The sequence below is a fragment of the Impatiens glandulifera genome, chromosome 6 (genome assembly GCF_907164915.1).
Source record: "Impatiens glandulifera chromosome 6, dImpGla2.1, whole genome shotgun sequence".
Classification (NCBI taxonomy): domain Eukaryota; kingdom Viridiplantae; phylum Streptophyta; class Magnoliopsida; order Ericales; family Balsaminaceae; genus Impatiens; species Impatiens glandulifera.
This window is the reverse complement of record NC_061867.1, coordinates 35,202,790-35,222,773: the sequence shown is the minus strand read 5'-3', so window position 1 is coordinate 35,222,773 and position 19,984 is coordinate 35,202,790. Positions and strand designations below refer to the sequence as shown.

The 19,984-nt window shown below is 35.0% G+C and overlaps 2 non-coding genes across 2 annotated transcripts; both read left to right on the top strand.

The window, feature by feature from the left end:
- Positions 1 to 8,102: 8,102 nt before the first annotated feature.
- Positions 8,103 to 8,192, top strand: LOC124944182. Its single transcript, XR_007099830.1, has one exon. It is a non-coding gene; the product is annotated as a small nucleolar RNA snoR8a (small nucleolar RNA).
- A 144-nt stretch (positions 8,193 to 8,336) lies between these two features.
- On the top strand, positions 8,337 to 8,425 carry LOC124944211. Its single transcript, XR_007099856.1, has one exon. It is a non-coding gene; the product is annotated as a small nucleolar RNA SNOR75 (small nucleolar RNA).
- The last annotated feature ends 11,559 nt before the right edge of the window (positions 8,426 to 19,984 follow it).

The window sequence follows — 19,984 nt, the reverse complement described above, 5'->3', positions numbered from 1 at the left end:
AGCCTTAAACACAATGACATGTTAAACCATGTTGTTAAATACCCAGAAATGACAACTGATCAATTGGTAAACTGTTTAAGAACATGTATATAAAAAATTCTTACATGGATTGAGTAGAAGGGTGCTTTGAACTGAGTAGATCGAGTAGAAGGGTTCTTTAAACTGAGAAGATTGAATATTCCAAAACTGTATATTCAAATGTAAATATCCAATACCTACGGGTCTATTATTTGGTGGAATAACCTTATTGCCCATTTCTTTCTCCAAAAAATCATATTTTATGTGATCACATCTGATACATCCATTGAGGCAGTAAGGTACTCCATTTACATAATTGTAAAAACACCATTGAGACTGTTGGGTGTGATATTATAACATATGACAGAGGTATTACAATATATGACAGACTTTCTAATTTGAATCGAGGATAACTAGACTTGTCAGCATGGGTCATTCCCTGTTCAAGAAAATATGAAAACATTTCACATAATGGTTTCATGAACTTGTCATAATGATCCTTTTTGAATATTTCATGTTCGCAGTCATATACATTGATGCACCAATCTTGTAAATGCACCTAGCACAAGACCTAATGCTTTTACTTCAAGTTTATAGAGATATATATGATATATATTGTGTTCCAAAAAGTCATGAATCTTTCAACATCGCCCATGAAATATTCCATGAAGCTCATGTTGAACTTTAAGTTTCCTGGATTTGCAGCGAACTCTTCATAATGAGACTGAAACTTCAGAGCGATATGATATTCACATATTGTGAAATTCATTGGATCATAAGTCCTGGAGAATTTGGCAACCCTTCTTCTAATAAGGAAACAGATTGCATATATCTCCTGCGCAATAGAAAAATTAATTAAGCACAATATACATAATGATAGTACACATCCAACTCAAAGTTGCATTTTGCGTCTACGCAATTGAATTTTGCGCCAACACATAGTGCACTTGGCAACACAAATTTCTTGTCTTATTTACACATAGTGCACTTGGCAACACAAATTGTTTGCCAACACATGATTTTTGCGTCTTATTTACATAGAGAATCAAATTTTCAATGTTTCAACCATTGAACTATCTGCTAAGTACACTTTCTTTTGGTTTATACTTGTTCTTAAACAACAACTGTTATCAGTACTCACCAAATCTCTAGGACTATATATATTCTACAATTAGTATGATTTGTTTTCTCTATGTCAAATAGATTCAGTATCAATGTATGAATTGGATCAGATTGATATGTTTATCCGAATTGGATCAGATCTCGCTATGTTTGTTTTCTGTTGATTCCTCCTTTTAGGCACTTGGAATTTGAAGGGTATATGTTTGTCTTATGGAATTTGCTTAAGGTGACATGCCATTTTGGTTATCCTTGTCTTTGATGAAAAAACAAATGGGTTCTTCTTATCCTTTGATAAATTTCATTACTTTCTAGATATGATTCTTTAGCAAAATCATGAAGGGTACACAGATGTCAACCTCCTCTAGATGTGATGGTTTGTTTTCTAGATCAAAAATTTGAATTTCTATGGTCAGAGATCTTGATCAAAATTTTGACTAACTAATTTTTTTTTGCAAACTTGATCTCATCAGGATTCACATCCATATAAATGATATTCTTGACAAAAAAGAGAGTATTTCCAAAAGGAATTTACTAACTGTTTCTGATCCATAATGAAGTTTCAAATTAGTATTTTAATTAGGTATTTTTCATTTGCAGTTCTGAAGACACCAGAAAACTCACCAAGGAGGAAGAATAATTATGTTGCTTAATTAAGAAGGTTAGATTGATCTCTCTCAAACCTCTCGGTTAATTTGTAAAGCTGATGAAAACTTGGTGAACTTTGGAAATCATGTTGAGTATAAAATTATAAGCCTTTTATTGATGTCTCTTTTTATATAAAAAAAGTCTCTTCATCTATATTTTACTATTTAGTGTTCTGATAGTATTTTGTGGTTAAATTATTAGAATTTAAGTACCCGAGAAAACATGGATGACTTTGCATCGAGATCATCCAAAATATGAGGTTGACAAGTTTTTAGATTATGCAGAGACTAGTACAGGAAGAGTGAAATTAGCGTGTCCTTGTGTGAAATGTGTGAACTCTAATTATGAGATTATAGAAGTTGTGAAGACTCATCTGATTCTTAATGTCACATTTCCCGCCCTCACCTTCACATTAGTAGTTTTATGAAGACATGTATGTTAAGTGAATTAGATACATTTTGCGTATTATGGATCTTAGTTTTGTTATGAAACTTTTATTTTTACTACATATGTTTTGATTGATAATTGCTGATATTTGGTATGAACAGGGATTGGGGAATAGAAAATGTAAATATTTTTTTTTAAAAAAGATGACCGACAATTTTTAGTTAAAGTTGTTAGTATTGCTTTAGTTATCTGCCGACAATTTTAGCTAAAATTGTTGGTGTTGCCTAAGCTACCTGCCGACAGTTTTAGCTAAAACTGTTGGTATTACCTAAGCTACCTTTCGACAATTTTAGCCAAAATTGTTGGTATTGCCTTGTCCACTTTACACGAAAGTTTCTGGAACACAGTCAAAAAAACACTTTCCTTTTTACCGACACAGGTAATGCCGAGAGATGCCGACGGTTTCAATATCCCTCGGATATGTTTTAATACAGACAATTTTATGGGCTTTAAGGACATCTAATGTCGTCCTTAAAACCTCAATTTTCACTAGTGTATTGTACAATTAAATATTCACCATCTTCGGGATTAGAACTTACTTAAATAGAAGGAATACAAGAAAATAGTTAGCTGGTCTATAGAAACACTGAGGGAGCTTATGAAGTTCCCTAAAACCAAGAAATACACTATCATAAGTAATTTCAGTTAAAAAGTTAATAAAGTCTAAAAGAAAATGTAGGACCGAAAGCTGAAGATTAGGAGAAATATAAAGGCAAAACTTGTCTAAGAGATTTTAAACCAAAAGTTGAGATTCTTAAATCACCTTTTAAGTTTAAATTACCTATAGAATTGGAGAAAAAATGCATTAAAAAATGGGAAAATGTAGTTGTTGGAAACTACATAGGTATAAATCGTGTATCTTTCCTAGTCACTAAGGATTCTTTGTTAAAGTAATGTGAGCATATAGGGATAGAAAAGGCATCACCAAATATCTATGATATTTATTTTTTGAAATTTAAGCAAGGAACAAATCTAGAAAATATTCTGAAGTATGGACACACATATACTGGGTCAAATTGTAGGAAACTGGAAAAATGGTATGAAATTGTGAACTTACTCAGCAAATTGAAGAAAACAACCTAATTTTGGTTCAAACTAATGAACATTCAACTCATATGTATAATGCAGAATCACTTAGCCATTTCGCTAGTCTCTTGGGGAAAGCATTGTATATGGACCCAATAACGGAATAAAGAGAACACATCACATATGCTAGGATAAACATTGAAATGTATCATATAAGTACTTTACCAACAAAAATGACAGTGGTTGACAGAAGAGGCAAACCCACATACATGAATATTATGTATGAATGGATGCCAAACAAATGTACGTTTTGTAATACTTTAAAACATCCTAGTAATAAATGTGCAAAAACAATTAAAAAACAAAAGGGAAAACTAAAAGTTTAAGAGTATAATGAAAAAGTTGAAACTGAAGAATCATGAAATCAAAATGAGGAATCTAAAGATGTAGATGTAGAGGATGTGAATAATGAAGAATCAAGGGGAAGAGCTATATGCATCCAATCAAGGAATGCCACGTAAGAAAATTTTCTTCACATTTCTTGTTTTATAGGTACATCCCTGATGGAATATTCGGCACACTACTAGTGATGTACGGCCACGATCCTTGTGCTCAAAACCTGCTGTGTACAATAGAGGCTTTCTAATGGAAGAGTGTCACATATCATTCTAAAGATTCGACCGTTAGCTCCTGCTAAGTATTTAACAAATCTCAAGGACAACGGACAATCTTCCTTAACCAGTGACTTTTGACTTACGACTCAAGTGTCACGAATAAGCGAATACAACGAACAAGCAATCTGATATTGTAGAGAGAGAAACTACTCAATCATCTTGCTTACTGAATTCATACTGTGAAGTTTCTTTCTGATTGTACTGTGTGTGAATCAAGAGAGAGCTAGAATCAAAATACCTTTAGCTGAGTGATATTCTTCATCTTGTAATTGAACAGAAAGTGTTTTGTTCAATAGTGAGCTAAGTGTGTGTGTAAACTGTATTTGATTCTAATCATATTATAGTGAATCCTTCTGGTGGTTGGAAGAAGGGGTGACGTATGAGAGTTTCTCCAAACATCCATAAACAAACTGTTGTGTTCTTCATTTCTGTCATCTTTTCATATTTCATCTTGTGCTTCAAACCCAAGTAAACAATTCCGCCTTGAATCTGTTTGAAGTGTTTACACAAGTTGGCGTAGAATAGAAAGCAAATTAAATCCCTAAGAGGATTTCTTTCAAACCGTTTTTCATAAGCCTTCATCCTTAGCAAGACCCCCGTCTCTATCGATAAAGCCGATCCTAACAGACTAGTATAGAAGAGCGAAATTAGTGTGTCCTTGTGTGAAATGTGTGAACTCTAATTATGAGATTAGAGAAGTTGTGAAGACTTATCTGATTCTTAATGTCACATTTCCCGCCCTCACCTTCACATTAGTAGTTTTTATGAAGACATGTATGTTAAGTGAACTAGATACATTTTGCGTATTATGGAACTTATTTTTGTTATGTCAGTTTTATTTTTACTACATATGTTTTGATTGATAATTGCTGATGTTTAGTATGAACAGGGATTAGGGAATGGAAAATGTTAATATTTTTTTTAAAAAGACGACCGACAGTTTTTAGTTAAAGTTGTTGGTATTGCTTTAGTCATCTGCCGACAGTTTTAGCTAAAACTATTGGTGTTGCCTAAGCTACCTGCCGACAGTTTTAGCTAAAACTGTTGGTATTACCTAAGATACCTTTCGACAGTTTTAGTCAAAACTGTTGGTGTTGCCTTGTCCACTTTACACGAAAGTTTTTGGAACACTGTCGGAAAAACACTTTCCCTTTTACCGACATAGGTAATACCAAGAGATGCCGGCAGTTTCAATATCCGTCGGATATGTTTTAATACCGATAGTTTTATGGGCTTTAAGGACAGATAATATCGTCCTTAAAACCTCAATTTTCACTAGTGTATTGTACAATTCAGTATTCACCATCTTCGGGATTAGAACTTACTTAAATAGGAGGAATACAAGAAAATAGTTAGCTAGTCTATAGAAACACTGAGGGAGCTTATGAAGTTCCCCAAAATCAAGAAATACACTATCATAAGTAATTCCAGTTGAAAATTTAATAAAGTCTAAAAGAAAATGTAGGACCAAAAGCTGAAGAATAGGAGAAATATAAAGGTAAAACTTGTCTGAGAGATTTTAAACCAAAAGTTGAGATTCTTAAATCACCTTTTAAGTTTAAATTACCTATAGAAGTGGAGAAAAAATGTATTAAAAAATGGGAAAATATAGTTGTTGGTAACTACATAGGTATGAATCGTGTATCTTTCATAGTCACTGAGGATGCTTTGTTAAAGTAATATGAGCATATAGGGCTAGAAAAGGTATCACCAAATATCTATGATATTTATTTTTTGAAATTCAAGCAAGGAACAAATCTAGAAAATATTATGATGTTGGGACACACATATATTGGGTCAAAATGTAGGAAACTAGAAAAATGGTCTGAAATTGTGAACCTACTTAGCAAATTAAAGAAAACAACCTAATTTTGGTTCAAATTAATGAACATTCAATTCATATGTATAATGCAGAATCACTTATCCATTTCTCTAGTCTCTTAGGGAAACCATTGTATATGGACCCAATAACGGAGTAAAGAAAATACATCACATATGCTAGGATAAACATTGAAGTGTATCCTATAAGTACTTTACCAACAAAGATGACAGTGGTTGACAGAAGAGGAAAACCCACATACATGAATATTATGTATGAATGGATGCCAAACAAATGTACGCTTTGTAATACTTTAAAACATCCTAGTAATAAATGTGCAAAAACAATTAAAAAACAAAAGGGAAAAAACTAAAAGTTTAAGAGTAGAATGAAAAAGTTGAAACTGAAGAATCATGAAATCAAAATGAGGAATCTAAAGATGGAAATGTAGAGGATGTGAATAATGAAGAATCAAAGGAAAGGAAAGATGGAGAACTAGAGAAAAAGAAGAATTATAGGACACTATCACTCTCCCCATTTCCGGTTTAGGAAACGGTCAAAGCAAGAATCTTACTTCAAAGCAATATCTGGAGTTTTCCCTTATTCGAAAGGGTCTTGCAATAAAATAGGATTGAATATTTCCAAATAAACTCTACTAGGATGGTAAAGAAGAATAATTAGAGGAAGAAAAAAGGGAATAATCAAGTAAGGAAAGTAAGGAAAATTAGAGGAAATAAGAGATAAGAATGCATTGAAGGAAAGTGAAGAGGAAACTTTGAAAATAGACTAAAACAAATCAGACAAAAATGAATCAAAGAAATGTGCAGATAAATGTAAAATTCATAATATACCGAAACAAAATTCTTTTAATCAGATTAATGTTGGCTCCTCTAGAGCGAAACTAATCGAAGGAAAGGAGGTCAATGCTCACAAATAATCATCATAAATGCAACAATTTAATCACCAATAATGTAGCATAGAGCCAAACATGTTATTAGGCAACGTAGGTGGGCTGCGAGAACATTAGATTGTGATTGAAATTATAAGAAATGATATTGACTAAATTAAACAAGAATGTTAAGTAGTAGAATTGATATTCTTTAGTTGTCTGTAATCTCTATTTTTTGTTTGTTTATAATCAAATACTCTAAGGTTGTTTGATTCTTGTAATCAAAGTTATGATTTGTCTATCTTTTATAATTGATAATTTCTTCAATTTTGAATTATTAGTGAAATGGCGTTAAAATGTTTTTCATTTTTATAAAATTAACGATTAAAAATAATATTATATATTAAATATTTAGGTAGAGATGCTAAACATAAAAGAAAAATTGACATAATGACAATTGGTGTCATTTTCTAACCTTTTGAGTGGAGATTTTGGTGTCAAATTAATTGGAGTACTATCCAAATAATTTGCCCTCTAATTTATATATTTGATATTTTTTAAAGTAAACAAAAACAATTTAAACTTATACAATTTATTTTTATGTAATTTTAAATAACAATTGATGTATTAAAAATATATATTAATATTAGATTTGAATTAAACTCAAATTTTACCAAATAAGTTAATTCAAAATTAATTAAATTTGAAAATAGTTGTTTTATCTAAAATATTTCTATTTATATAATATAATGATTATATCTTTAGCACTAAATTCTTAGTTATTATAAGTTTGATTATTTGACATAATAAAGGAAGCTGTTAATTTTATTTTGAGTTAATTCATTAAAATTAATTATTTCAATTTACAATTTCATTATTAGCATTACAAATAATATAATTATCAGAATTTTATTATTAATTTATGTAAGAACACTTTAAATTTAAACATTATTATTATTATTATTTTTATTATTATTATTATTATTATTATTATATATATTTGAATTTAATGTCATATTTAATTTTATTAACACATTTACTTAAATATATTATTATTATATTCTAATTTTTATTCATTTTAATAAATATCTAATGAATTAATTTCAACCACAAACAATTATCATATTAATAATTATTTTTTTCCTTTTCAACTAAATAATTGAATTTTAATATATATTTAAAAGGCTAAAAGGCCAAATAGCCACACTTACCAATAAAAGGCTTAAAATTTAGAGGGCCCAGAAAAAATGTGGGCTATATTATATAAATAAATAAATAATTAGGGTTTTAGAAAACGATATTAAGTATCCAAGTTATCGCCGCTCATCTTCAACCTCTATATAACAAAAACTCATATTACTTACTTCAAAAACCCTAGTCTCAAGCAGAATTAGCTTTTTTATCTTTTCAATTCCTGTTTTTCATCTTTCTATTCTTATTTTCATATGTTTTTGTTGATAGTTGGGGCGCGATGATTATAAAAGATAATTCCTCGTTCTGAATGCTATAATTGCATGACAGACTCTTTATACACCCATAGAATATGAGCGCTCTGTTCGATCAATTTCCCAATTTTGATTTACGTCAATGGTTCTTTCTATTCTTTGTGTTCATGGTATGATCATAAGAAATTTGATCAATTTGCTTAGTTAATTTCGCTTGTTTTCATTTATATTTAATTTATGAGATTGTGGTTTCTCAGTGATGATCAAAACGATGACGAGTCTGATTTATAATCCATTCCATTCATCCTTGATGACAAAACGAGGCATTTGTCTGAGAGAAACACAATCTTTTGTATCCTTAACTTCATGTTTCCTAATTACAATTATTTGTCGAAAGTTAAGCTGAAAAAGTTGATACTCTAAGAAACACATGTGATTGGTGTTGTTGTAATTAGTTTGTCTTTTTGTCTTTAGCTACGATTTGTGATCATTCTGTAGATACTTCAGAAGATGTTTATTTGTGGAGACAAGTTCTTGTGAAGAATTAGTTCTCTTACCAGAAGAAAAGAGGCCCTTTCATTATACTTCAAATTTTTTTTCTTTCGGAGTATCAGATACGGGTATGATACGACTAAACGGGTACCGGGTACGCAAAAGAAGTATCCTTGACTTCTTACCAAAAGAGTTGAGCAATCAAATACGGCTTGGATATGATAAATTTAACATTCACATCAAATTATTAACTACATATTAATATTTTTTAATTTTTTTAATTATTTTTTTATATATATTTTTTTAGTAATTTTTAATAATAACATAGTGAATAGAATTGATGAATTCAAAGTAAATGATTGCAAATTAAAAAAGAATTGATGAATTCAAAGTAAATGATTGCAAATTAAAAAAATCTTATTATCTAAGCTCAAATATTAGACATAATTACAGTATGGGAGCAGTGAGAGGGAAAAAAATCCCTCACAGAATCAATTAAAGTAGTCCAGATCTTCTGCTATCGATTGCTGTGTTCCTCTGTGGCGGACCAATCAGATTGCAGCATTATTATTTTAATAATAAATCAATCTAGGGAGGAGACGGAGGGAGGGAGAATCCGGGTTTCGTCCCGGGTTCACACAAGACGCCATTAACGGCAGCGCTTGTTAACGCCAGAAAATTATATAATATTTATATATCACACGGATAAGATATCTTCGCTCAGGGCACCGTGTTAGAGGGAAGGGTGAGATGCGATGGGAGCGAAGATCTTCACGCCCGTTGCTCTGACCCTCATGTAAATCCCCCATACCCACCCATGAGAAGACCGCTTGCCTTTCATGAAAATACACTTACACGTCTATATAAAGACCAAAATGACAGGGATTTTATATTTCAGTTTATTAAATATTAATTTAATTTATTAAAAATCACATGCAGCGATATAATATTCGCTTCAATTAATTCATTCATATTTTTTTAGGAATTTTAGTTAATTTTTTATTTCATTTTTTTGGCTTGGAGACCCTCAGGAGCGAAGATATATTTGCTTCAATTAATTTTAATAATTATATTTCCGTTTATTAAATATTAATTCAATTAATTCATATTTTTTTTATTAATTTTATTTAATTTTGTTATTTAATTTTTTTTGCCTGGAGACCCTCAAGAGCGAAGATATATTTGCTTCAATTAATTTTAATAAAACCACATGTAAACCCCCCATACCCACCCATGAGAAGACCGCTTGCCTTCCATGAAAATACAATTACCCGTCTATGTAAAGACCAAAATGACATGGATTTTATATTTCCGTTTATTAAATATTAATTTAATTTATTAAAAATCACATGCAGCGATATAATATTCGCTTCAATTACTGGGCTCTAATTTTTTTTTTGTTTTTTTTGTTTAATTTTTTTGGCCTGGAGACCCTCATGAGCGAAGATGTATTTGCTTAAATTAATTTTAATGAAAACATCATGTAAACCCCCCATATCCACCAATGAGAAGACCGCCTGCCTGCCATGGAAAGACACTTACCCGTCTATGTGAAGACCAAAATGACAGTGATTTTATATTTCTATTTATTAAATATTAATTCAATTAATTGAAGATGACATGCAGAAACCGAACAAATCTTCGCCTCAATTACTGGCTATTTTTTTTTTCATTTTTTTTTTATTTCCGTTTATTAATAAATGTTAATTCAATTAATTTAGAATGACATGCAGCGATATAATATTCGCTTCAATTAATTCATTCATATTTTTTTAGGAATTTTAGTTAATTTTTTATTTCATTTTTTTGGCTTGGAGACCCTCAGGAGCGAAGATATATTTGCTTCAATTAATTTTAATAATTATATTTCCGTTTATTAAATATTAATTCAATTAATTCATATTTTTTTTATTAATTTTATTTAATTTTGTTATTTAATTTTTTTTTGCCTGGAGACCCTCAAGAGCGAAGATATATTTGCTTCAATTAATTTTAATAAAACCACATGTAAACCCCCCATACCCACCCATGAGAAGACCGCTTGCCTTCCATGAAAATACAATTACCCGTCTATGTAAAGACCAAAATGACATGGATTTTATATTTCCGTTTATTAAATATTAATTTAATTTATTAAAAATCACATGCAGCGATATAATATTCGCTTCAATTACTGGGCTCTAATTTTTTTTTGTTTTTTTTGTTTAATTTTTTTGGCCTGGAGACCCTCATGAGCGAAGATGTATTTGCTTAAATTAATTTTAATGAAAATATCATGTAAACCCCCCATATCCACCAATGAGAAGACCGCCTGCCTGCCATGGAAAGACACTTACCCGTCTATGTGAAGACCAAAATGACAGGGATTTTATATTTCTATTTATTAAATATTAATTCAATTAATTGAAGATGACATGCAGAAACCGAACAAATCTTCGCCTCAATTACTGGCTATTTTTTTTTTCATTTTTTTTTTATTTCCGTTTATTAATAAATGTTAATTCAATTAATTTAGAATGATATGCAGCGATATAATATTCGCTTCAATTAATTCATTCATATTTTTTATTTTTTTTATTTAAATTTTTTGGCTGGTATAGAATATTTGTTCGCCTAGACCATGTTCCATGTAAAATGGATTGAATAGTCGATTCTCGAGAGAACACTTATTCTCCCCTGGTCCCTGTGTCATGTGACATTGAATGAATAGTCGCTTTTCGAAAGAAGACATGTTCGCCCCGATTACATGAATATATATACCCCCTAATATGATTATTTTATAATCATTTCCGCCCGATTCATCTCTCTCTCTTCCTGCCTCCTTTCACGGCGATTCGCAACCGGCTCACCGTCGACCAAACCAGAATCAACATCTTCACGACTCCACAATGGTACGTATTCCTTAATAGTAACTTTTCATATTTAGGATTATGGAACTACTAAACTAGATTCTGTTATGTGCTGTTGTTGTCTCTTTAATCTTTAGGAAACCCTACTCTCAAAATGTCACCTTCAATATAAATCCATCGTATTTAGGAAAACTTACCTAGTGTTAGGTTTTGGGATATTATTTCCATGAAACCCTAGTACATACTAACAAAGACCGTTTTTTTTTTCATGCACGTGCAGGCAACCTGCCACAGCATCCGTCCAAAACTTTGTCAAAGACTGGATTTTATGCCCAAATCAATTAACAAGTGAAGAGATAGTACTATTCTTTACATTTCTCCCTTTTTTTCCATATTGTTTAAGTTTTCATCCTGTTTATCTGAAATATTTATGATTGTTCTTAAACAGCACTTGATGCAATAATATGCTAACACATGTGGTGCCACGGTGACAATGAGGCGGCGAGACGATGTGACCCACGTCATAGCATCCACCGATTCTAATGGTGGATGCGGTCGCACTATCAAAGTATTGAAGGCAATATTGAACGGGAGTTGGGTCCTTACCATTGATTGTGAGACTCTGTTATTCTTAACCCTTTACTGTTAACTCAATATTCATTTTCACATATATGAAACTAAAAACACCTATTGCTTTTGTACAGGGATAAAATCATCAATCAGATTTAACTGTTACGTGGACGAGGAACCATACGAGGTGTAGCGAGATAATCATGGGACTGTGGGCGGTCCAAGAGCTGGAAGAATGCGGTATTTAAACAATGTAAGTTTTGTCTTATTCCTACTACTCCTCCATATGATATTCAATTCTCCATGATTACTAAAAATGTTTTGTATTTTCTTTCAGCTGCCGAAACTGTTCGACAGTTACACCTTCATATTTGCAGGGGAATTCATCCCGGCTTACAAACTGGATCTTACGGGGTTTGTAATTGCTGGAGGAGGTACAACTAAAGAAATGGAGAATCCATTTGTCGAGCCCGAGGACGACAAAACTATAGTTGTATACGACAAGTCTCGGCACGATGTTAATGAACTTGTTTGGGTATTTGAGGCAGAGAATCCTTTGAAGACATATTTGGATGTGTTTGGTGTTCCTCACACAAGCTTGCTAGAATCCATTGCTGCTTGTGATTTGCAGCCTTTGTTGTTGTAATAGACATGTGTTGATTGAATTTGTTACTGAATATTTGAATATTTTGCATTCTTGAATTTGTTAATGTCATATTTGATTTCAGATTTATCTTTTTTGTTCTTCGAATTGTGTTTTTTTTAAAACACCAGCCTTATATTAAACTAAATCTTGAAACATGAAGAAATAATGTAGAACTTGAAGTATAAATTTTTATTCATTTATTAATACATAGCAATCTATGTAAGTTAATCGCCCCTAATGTGATAAATAATTAATATGTTTTAAAACAACTGTCAAAATAATCTTTCTAAAACAATGTCAAAATAATAATGTGAAGCAATCTTCGCTTACTGATTGATTGATTGATTTATTAATATTAATTCATAATAATTTTAGTCATTTAATTATTAAAATGAAATATTTTTTTTTAACAAGTCACATCACCGCCACCTAACACCTGCCACCTTTTCATTAAATGCTGCATGCAGCAAGCCATGCTGCTAAGCTAGACAAAGTTTGTACTGTTCTCTCTCTCACCTGTACGACCATTTCTTTGCCGGAGTGATACTCCATTGTCTACCATCGACCTCTCCTTCGCCGGAGACTTCATTATAATATCAATCCATCTTCCTAAATTAAAAAATGGTATGTTTTTGAATGTCATCTATAACTTCTTTACTTTTCGTCCAAACCTTTTTTATGTTTTTTGAATACTCGACATGAAATGTTCTGTTCTGGTTGATTATCAGGAAGGAACACATATGAGCGAGAATGATATTAATGATTTAAGGTAACATGGTGGTTTAACTTCTCTAATTTTTTTCGTGCATTTGTAAGCGAAGATCTCTTCACTAAGAGCTTTTTTGATAATATCTTATAAAGCGAAACTCTATTCGTCTAATATTACAATGTTATTAATGTTGAAGTGAAGCTCTCTTCGCTTATATTGTCTTCATTTTACAATAATCTACAAGTTTTGGTTAGTTGAACCTTTATTTTCCACGTGTTCAAATTGAACAGCAAATCTGCTACTTGTCGTCGTCAATTGAATTTCGATGGAAACGGCCAACCTTTGGAGGACATCGAAGCCAATTTAATTCCACATTTAGGTAGGGAATTTGAGAGTGAAGAAGAAGGCTACGTATTCTACTTAGCATACGCTAAACTAATAGGATTTTGTATAAGACGCAGTTCAAAACATGTAGACAACGATGGTAAAATACTGGATAGAGTTTTTTGTTGTAGTGCACAGGGTGAACGGGGAAAAGACAAACGTGATGTCTATGTGAGACGTAGCCGTTCTGTGACGAGGTTCGGTTGTGAAGCGAAATTGAGGATAAAGAGGTCAGACAATGGAAAGTTCGAAGTGGTAAATTTTATTAGTAATCATAGTCATCCTCTTGCAAGTCCAAAGAAAACTCACCTGTATAGATGCCATAGGAATATTTCTGCAGTTGCAGGCTTACATATCGAGATGGCCACTAACGTGGGAATTCCTCCTAAGTCATCACATGCTCTAATGTCTAAACAAATCGGTGGAAGGGAGAATCTAGGTTTTCTTCCTGAGGATTACAAAAATTACCTGCGCACGAAAAGAACCAGAGAGTGTAATTTTGGGGAAACAGGGGGTGTATTAGAGTATTTGCAGAAAAAACAATCCACTGATCCTGGTTTTTATAATGCTTTTCAACTTGATGCGGACGATTTGATAACGAATATTTTTTGGTGTGATTCTGTTACGACTTGTTTCGTAAGGTGTGTTTTGGGTTCAAGAATCACGTTCTTGATCTATAAGACCGGTGAAATTCTACAATCAAAGGGCAGCGGAAGGGTTTCGATAGAGAATTTGGGGGGAAGAGATAGAAGAATCAAGGGTGCGAAGAGAATTACTGTTGGTCTATACCAAACAGTCCATAATAATAATAATAGACGAATAGGGGCGAAGTCATATCTTCATTATTCTATTCATGGGTCCTTGGGGAAGAAAGATCAGCCTTATATAGGTGATGTCTTGCCCCAAAATATTCGGTTACAACAATAACTAGAAAATAACAGAATTCAGTTTGTAAAATAGAAAAAGAAAGCAAAACAAAATAATAATACAACAAAACAGAAATATGGCCCATGTGCACACTAAGACCGAGACCGGGTGCCGAGGAACGTTGCTGGAATTTATTCTATGACCGAGGCCTTGATTTTAGACCCTAACATTATCTCCCCCTTCAAAATTCGTCGCCCTCGACGAAATAAGACCGTGGTCTGCCGAGTCTGCCGAGCCTCTAATGCGCATGCTCAATATTTCAAAAAATTCGGTCGAACTTCAGCAAGTCCCGCAAGTGTTGGAGTCTAGGACCGCATTTCTTAGAAGCATTCGGTCTTCCTGCTCCACGACCAGTCCTTCCTTCGGCCCAGCACGCCAAGTGCAGCAAAAGGGTCATCTTTCTTCCGGGCATACTCTAGAATGTCTTCAAATAACCAAGCCCAGTCTTTTATCCAGACCAGCAACACATGCACAACAACATAGCCATGTCTTCCGACTACCTTCCTGGCTGGTGTTCGGTTGTTGGGTTGCTGGGTTAGCCCTTTGATTATTTTTTGAAAATTTCCAGCAACTTCTTCCAAAACATGTGAAACACTTTGGTATTCGTTCTTGCTGTTTATTTGAACCATGGCAGCAACATTGTGATTTTCCAAGGCCTTTTCTAGCTGGCTGCCTTGTATTATGTTTACCCGCGACCGATGGGCACCTTGCTGGACCGATAAAGTGTGCAAGATAATGACACGTTCGTCCCTTGTCTCAAGCACCAAAGGTGGGTCATAAAAATCTGATTCTTGGACGGGTTCTTGAACTTCTTGCTGATTATCCGGGGCCATGAACAATCTGGATTTGCACCTATGATTGGGCTCCCATTTTGTGCTCGGCCAGACCGTGTTAACAATGCATGGTTTGGGCAGCAGCGGCGGTTTGACATTGTACAAGGGCCTGCGACCAAATTGCAGCAAGAGATCTTTCTTGAATTTATGCCACGTCAATGCTTCCATATGGTTGCGATTTTGCAAATATGATTCATGCCACGTTCTTGCCTCTTTTGAGAAGTGAGTGCGGACAATGTCCAGCTTTGTGGCATCATTCGTCTTGCTCTCCATAAATATTTGCTCGGCAAATAAGAGCCAGCCCTCCAAATCAGTCCCATCAAATTCAGGAATATCAATATTTGTGAGCCGGGTTGGAGAAAGGTAGCAAGAAGCAATATTATAGGGTCGGGTGCGGGGATTTTGGCCATTATTAAACGCACCTTTTTCAATGGCTGTCAAGCTTTTTCCAGCAGCATACTTTCTGTCTATATTTTGCTGAAAACCATTGTGCAAGGCAGTCTGTTCGGTCAAATTTTGTTGCAGGGCAGCATTCATGGAGGCATATTGATGGGTCAGCCCTTCGAGTAGGGTCTTAAGATCATCAATCTTTGCTGCTATCTGGTTTCTTTCATTTGAGAATCGTCTTGCTCTGATACCAAGAATGTTACGACTTGTTTCGTAAGGTGTGTTTTGGGTTCAAGAATCACGTTCTTGATCTATAAGACCGGTGAAATTCTACAATCAAAGGGCAGCGGAAGGGTTTCGATACAGAATTTGGGGGGAAGAGATAGAAGAATCAAGGGTGCGAAGAGAATTACTGTTGGTCTATACCAAACAGTCCATAATAATAATAATAGACGAATAGGGGCGAAGTCATATCTTCATTATTCTATTCATGGGTCCTTGGGGAAGAAAGATCAGCCTTATATAGGTGATGTCTTGTCCCAAAATATTCGGTTACAACAATAACTAGAAAATAACAGAATTCAGTTTGTAAAGTAGAAAAAGAAAGCAAAACAAAATAATAATACAACAAAACAGAAATATGGCCCATGTGCACACTAAGACCGAGACCGGGTGCCGAGGAACGTTGCTGGAATTTATTCTATGACCGAGGCCTTGATTTTAGACCCTAACATTATCTCCCCCTTCAAAATTCGTCGCCCTCGACGAAATAAGACCGTGGTCTGCCGAGTCTGCCGAGCCTCTAATGCGCATGCTCAATATTTCAAAAAATTCGGTCGAACTTCAGCAAGTCCCGCAAGTGTTGGAGTCTAGGACCGCATTTCTTAGAAGCATTCGGTCTTCCTGCTCCACGACCAGTCCTTCCTTCGGCCCAGCACGCCAAGTGCAGCAAAAGGGTCATCTTTCTTCCGGGCATACTCTAGAATGTCTTCAAATAACCAAGCCCAGTCTTTTATCCAGACCAGCAACACATGCACAACAACATAGCCATGTCTTCCGACTACCTTCCTGGCTGGTGTTCGGTTGTTGGGTTGCTGGGTTAGCCCTTTGATTATTTTTTGAAAATTTCCAGCAACTTCTTCCAAAACAAGTGAAACACTTTGGTATTCGTTCTTGCTGTTTATTTGAACCATGGCAGCAACATTGTGATTTTCCAAGGCCTTTTCTAGCTGGCTGCCTTGTATTATGTTTACCCGCGACCGATGGGCACCTTGCTGGACCGAGAAAGTGTGCAAGATAATGACACGTTCGTCCCTTGTCTCAAGCACCAAAGGTGGGTCATAAAAATCTGATTCTTGGACGGGTTCTTGAGCGAGTTCTTGAACTTCTTGCTGATTATCCGGGGCCATGAACAATCTGGATTTGCACCTATGATTGGGCTCCCATTTTGTGCTCGGCCAGACCGTGTTAACAATGCATGGTTTGGGCAGCAGCGACGGTTTGACATTGTACAAGGGCCTGCGACCGAATTGCAGCAAGAGATCTTTCTTGAATTTATGCCACGTCAATGCTTCCATATGGTTGCGATTCTGCAAATATGATTCATGCCACGTTCTTGCCTCTTTTGAGAAGTGAGTGCGGACAATGTCCAGCTTTGTGGCATCATTCGTCTTGCTCTCCATAAATATTTGCTCGGCAAATAAGAGCCAGCCCTCCAAATCAGTCCCATCAAATTCAGGAATATCAATATTTGTGAGCGGGGTTGGAGAAAGGTAGCAAGAAGCAATATTATAGGGTCGGGTGCGGGGATTTTGGCCATTATTAAACGCACCTTTTTCAATAGCTGTCAAGCTTTTTCCAGCAGCATACTTTCTGTCTATATTTTGCTGAAAACCATTGTGCAAGGCAGTCTGTTCGGTCATATTTTGTTGCAGGGCAGCATTCATGGAGGCATATTGATGGGTCAGTCCTTCGAGTAGGGTCTTAAGATCATCAATCTTTGCTGCTATCTGGTTTCTTTCATTTGAGAATCGTCTTGCTCTGATACCAAGAATGTTACGACTTGTTTCGTAAGGTGTGTTTTGGGTTCAAGAATCACGTTCTTGATCTATAAGACCGGTGAAATTCTACAATCAAAGTGCAGCGGAAGGGTTTCGATACAGAATTTGGGGGGAAGAGATAGAAGAATCAAGGGTGCGAAGAGAATTACTGTTGGTCTATACCAAACAGTCCATAATAATAATAATAGACGAATAGGGGCGAAGTCATATCATCATTATTCTATTCATGGGTCCTTGGGGAAGAAAGATCAGCCTTATATAGGTGATGTCTTGTCCCAAAATATTCGGTTACAACAATAACTAGAAAATAACAGAATTCAGTTTGTAAAGTAGAAAAAGAAAGCAAAACAAAATAATAATACAACAAAACAGAAATATGGCCCATTTGCACACTAAGACCGAGACCGGGTGCCGAGGAACGTTGCTAGAATTTATTCTATGACCGAGGCCTTGATTTTAGACCCTAACATTATCTCCCCCTTCAAAATTCGTCGCCCTCGACGAAATAAGACCGTGGTCTGCCGAGTCTGCCGAGCCTCTAATGCGCATGCTCAATATTTCAAAAAATTCGGTCGAACTTCAGCAAGTCCCGCAAGTGTTGGAGTCTAGGACCGCATTTCTTAGAAGCATTCGGTCTTCCTGCTCCACGACCAGTCCTTCCTTCGGCCCAGCACGCCAAGTGCAGCAAAAGGGTCATCTTTCTTCCGGGCATACTCTAGAATGTCTTCAAATAACCAAGCCCAGTCTTTTATCTAGACCAGCAACACATGCGCAACAACATAGCTATGTCTTCCGACTACCTTCCTGGCTGGTGTTCGGTTGTTGGGTTGTTGGGTTAGCCCTTTGATTATTTTTTGAAAATTTCCAGCAACTTCTTCCAAAACAAGTGAAACACTTTGGCATTCGTTCTTGCTGTTTATTTGAACCATGGCAACAACATTGTGATTTTCCAAGGCCTTTTCTAGCTGGCTGCCTTGTATTATGTTTACCCGCGACCGATGGGCACCTTGCTGGACCGAGAAAGTGTGCAAGATAATGACACGTTCGTCCCTTGTCTCAAGCACCAAAGGTGGGTCATAAAAATCTGATTCTTGGACGGGTTCTTGAGCGAGTTCTTGAACTTCTTGCTGATTATCCGGGGCCATGAACAATCTGGATTTGCACCTATGATTGGGCTCCCATTTTGTGCTCGGCCAGACCGTGTTAACAATGCATGGTTTGGGCAGCAGCGGCGGTTTGACATTGTACAAGGGCCTGCGACCGAATTGCAGCAAGAGATCTTTCTTGAATTTATGCCACGTCAATGCTTCCATATGGTTGCGATTCTGCAAATATGATTCATGCCACGTTCTTGCCTCTTTTGAGAAGTGAGTGCGGACAATGTCCAGCTTTGTGGCATCATTCGTCTTGCTCTCCATAAATATTTGCTCGGCAAATAAGAGCCAGCCCTCCAAATCAGTGCCATCAAATTCAGGAATATCAATATTTGTGAGCCGGGTAGGAGAAAGGTAGCAAGAAGCAATATTATAGGGTCGGGTGCGGGGATTTTGGCCATTATTAAACGCACATTTTTCAATGGCTGTCAAGCTTTTTCCAGCAGCATACTTTCTGTCTATATTTTACTGAAAACCATTGTGCAAGGCAGCCTGTTCGGTCATATTTTGTTGCAGGGCAGCATTCATGGAGGCATATTGATGGGTCAGCCCTTCGAGTAGGGTCTTAAGATCATCAATCTTTGCTGCTATCTGGTTTCTTTCATTTGAGAATCGTCTTGCTCTGATACCAAGAATGTTACGACTTGTTTCGTAAGGTGTGTTTTGGGTTCAAGAATCACGTTCTTGATCTATAAGACCGGTGAAATTCTACAATCAAAGGGCAGCGGAAGGGTTTCGATAGAGAATTTGGGGGGAAGAGATAGAAGAATCAAGGGTGCGAAGATAATTACTGTTGGTCTATACCAAACAATCCATAATAATAATAATAGACGAATAGGGGCGAAGTCATATCTTCATTATTCTATTCATGGGTCCTTGGGGAAGAAA